General features: G+C 32.2%; 1 pseudogene; it reads right to left on the bottom strand.

The window, feature by feature from the left end:
- Positions 1-2,845: 2,845 nt before the first annotated feature.
- LOC149158758 (DNA-directed RNA polymerases II and IV subunit 5A pseudogene) lies at positions 2,846-3,175 on the bottom strand (annotated as a pseudogene).
- Between the last annotated feature and the right edge of the window lie 389 nt (positions 3,176-3,564).

Raw genomic sequence — 3,564 nt, 5'->3', positions numbered from 1 at the left:
TTAGGGTTTGGGGTTTGGGGTTTAGGGTGTAGGGTTTAGGGTTTTGGGATTAGGGTTTAGGGTAGAGTGTTTAAGGTTTATATAATGCTTAGGGTTTAAGGTTTTTTGGTTTAGGGTTTAAGGTTTTGGTTTTAAGGTTCATAAAACTTTTTGAAATGTTTTAAGATGAATAGGGTATGGGGTTTAGGCTATAGGGTATAGGGTTTAGGATTTATGGTTAATAACACTTTAGTAAATTATTTTAATAAACACTGAAATAATAGTTACAAAACCATTTTTAAAATGCTATAAAATTTTGAGGGTTTAGGGTTTGGGTTTTAGGGTTTAGGGTTTAGAGTTTGGGTTTTAGGGATTATAACACTTTAGTAAATTATTTTAATAAGAATTTAAATAAAAGTTACAAAACACTTTCAAAAATGTTATCAAATACTTAGCATTTAGGGATTACAATTTAGTGTTTAGAGTTTAGGGTTTAGGGTTTATAGTACTTAGTTAAATTTTTTAGTAAACACATAAATAGAAGTTACAAAATGTTTTTAAAATTGCTATAAAATTTTTAATGTTTGGGGTTTAAGGTTTACGGTTTAAGGTTTACGGTTTAAGGTAAAGCATTTAAATTTTAGGCATTAGGGATTAGGGTTTACAGTTCAAGTTTTATAATGCTTTATAAAATGCTTAGGGTTTAAGTTTTAAGATTTTCCAGGTTGGGGGTTAGGGTTCATGGTTTTGGGTTTATAACACCTTAGTAATAGTTTTAATAAACACTTAAATAAAAGTTACAAAACACTTTCTAAAATGTTATAAAATGCTTAGGGTTTAGTTTTTAGGATTTGGTGTTTAGGGTTTATGGCTTAGGGTTTGGGGTTTAGGGTAAATGTTTAGGGTTTAGGGTTTAGGGTGTAGAGATGAACCGACTCACCTTAAGGGGGTATCTTCTGCTATATATTACACATAATGCATTCATCCCATTGAGCCTCAAGGAGTTATGAAGAAAAATAAATAAAAGGAAACAACTTTATGAAGAAGGGCAGAAAAACAAAGGTTGAGGTATCTCATGTACCACAATTTTCTCCCTCCTACACTCAAATACCGAAGTGTGGTCCTCCCTTATTATTGATACTGAAGGGTTTATGGTTTAGGGATTAGGGTTTGGGGTTTAGGGTTTATAACATTTTAGTAAATTCTTTTAATAAGCACTTAAATAAAAGTTACAAATAGTTTTTTAAATGTTATAAAATTCTTAGGCTTTAGCATTTAAGGTTTAGGGTTTATAACACTTTAGTAAATGTTTTTAATATACAGTTTAATAAATGTTAGAAAACACTCCTTAAAATGTTATAAATTAATTAGGGTTTAGGTTTTGGGGATTAGGTTTTAAAGTTTATAAGACTTTAGTAAATTCTTTTAATAAACATGTAAAAAATGTTACAAAACACTTTTTAAAATGTTATGAAATGCTTAGGGTTTAGGTTTTAGAGTATAAGGTATAGGGTTTATGATTTTGGGTTTTGGGTTTAGGGTTTATAACACTTCAGTAAATTATTTTAATAAACACTTAAATAAAAGTTGCAAAATTCTTTTCGAAATGTTGTAAAAGGATTAGGGCTTAGCGTCTAGGGTTTAGGTTTTTCAGTTTAGGGTTTAGAGTTTAGGGTTTAGTTTTTATGGTTTAGGGTTTATAACACCTTACTAGATTATTTTGATAAAAACTTAAGTAAAGGTTACAAAACGCTTTTTGGAATGATATAAAATGCTTAGGGTTTAGGTTTTGTAAGACTTTAGTAAATTCTTATAATAAACACTTAAACAAAAGTTAAAAAACACATTTTAAAATGTTATAAATTTCTTATGGTTTATGGTTAAGATTTTAGGGTTTATAAGACTTTAGCAAATCCTCCTAATAAATAGTTAAATAAAAGTTAGAATTTTGGTTAGGATCTTATAAAATGTTTAGGGTTTAGGGTTTATGATTGGGGTTTCATGTTTAGAGTTTAGGGTTTATGGTTTATAACACTTTAGTAAATGATTCTAATAAACATTTAAATAGAAGTTACAATATGTTTTTTAAAATTTTATAAAAATATTAGGGTTTAGCATTTATGGTTTAGGGTTTAGGGTTTAGGGTTTTTGGTTTATATTTTAGGGTTGAGTGTTTATAACACTTTAGTAAATACTTCTAATAAACACTTAAATAAAACTTACAAAATGCTTTCTACAATGTTATAAAATGCTTAGAGTTTAGGATTTCATGTTCACGGTTTTGGGTTTAGGGTTTAAGGTTTAGGGTTCAGGATTTATGATTTAGCATTTAGGGTTTGGGGTGTAGAGGATAGGGTTTAGGGTTTATATGTGACATGGTATCAGAGCACAGGTTCCAGAAATAGTTGTAACTCCTGTTGTCCTGAGCACTGCTCAGTTCTGAGCACTGCATCCGTCTAGAGTATTATTGATTCTCTCTGCATCATTGATTGACTGCGCCTCATGATTCTTTGCGCATCTGTTTTACCCCCTCTCGATTATCGTTCTATGCAGAAGGAGAATGCTCAAGGAAATTTTCTCGTTGGTCTCTGCGTTTTTGACTCGGCTTCCTTGGCATGTTCTGCATCTTTAGGCAGAGAGTCGTTACCCTTTCTCTGCAAAATTTTTTGAGCTTCCCTCATTCTTCACTTCTTGACGGGGATATACTCTACGTAATATTCATTTTCTTCGGCTTTTTTCTAAAGGGTTTTTTTTCTCTGCTAAATTGTGAATCCGAGGCGTTTAAACCATGTGATTTTTTCCAGAACCATTCGGCTCTGAAGAGTTTACTTGCATTTTCGTGCCACCTTCAAACCCCGTTGAAGGTTTACTGCTGTCTTTGTGTGTTTTCCAACAGCGACAACTGTTGTCGAAACACACCCTCAGATTTTATATGTTCCACATATGTTTTGATGGTCTTCACTCCCACTTTCGCCTCTTCCGGAAAGAAGACAAATAACTGTTCTGAAGGATTGTTGCACTTGGCTTTATTGATAACAAGATCTTCCTTCTTTGGGTCTTCTCCAAATTTATCCAGGAACTGCTCTTTAGTTGTTTTGATCTCAAAATCACCCACGAGATAATCTCTGTTATTCAGCATCTGAAGAATTGTACATCGGATTCTAAAGAGCTTGTTTGTTTGCTCATCCAGTGCCATTGCGAGCTGCTCAGCTTAATTCCGTCGCCTTCAAAATGGCATTGTTAACCCAAAACCGTTTTATAGAGAACCTTTTTTATGGAGTTATCAAATAGAACCTTTTGCAATCAAAGACTCGCAGAACGCAAGAGCTTCAACAGTCGCCAACAACACTGTGTATTATGAAGACTGCTAGGACTTTAGTATTATGAAGTTGATCTTTTAACTTCGTATGGCATTTTTTGTATCGGGTGGAGATGTGTTTATATTGTATAGTGGTTGAGCAATTTGTTGAATTCATGATATACGCAGTTTATATGATTCAAAGCATTGTTGTGTTTCCAGAATGTTTTGTAGTATTGCTTGATATATATTGAAGTAATCTATATTGAAGTAATATATCCTTTATG

The sequence above is a fragment of the Pinus tabuliformis genome, chromosome 5_2 (genome assembly GCF_031772625.1).
Source record: "Pinus tabuliformis cultivar Carrire ecotype Pingquan chromosome 5_2, CPIR1, whole genome shotgun sequence".
In the NCBI taxonomy this organism is placed as follows: domain Eukaryota; kingdom Viridiplantae; phylum Streptophyta; class Pinopsida; order Pinales; family Pinaceae; genus Pinus; species Pinus tabuliformis.
Note: the sequence above shows the minus strand (reverse complement) of the source record. Positions and strands in the feature narration are given on the sequence as shown.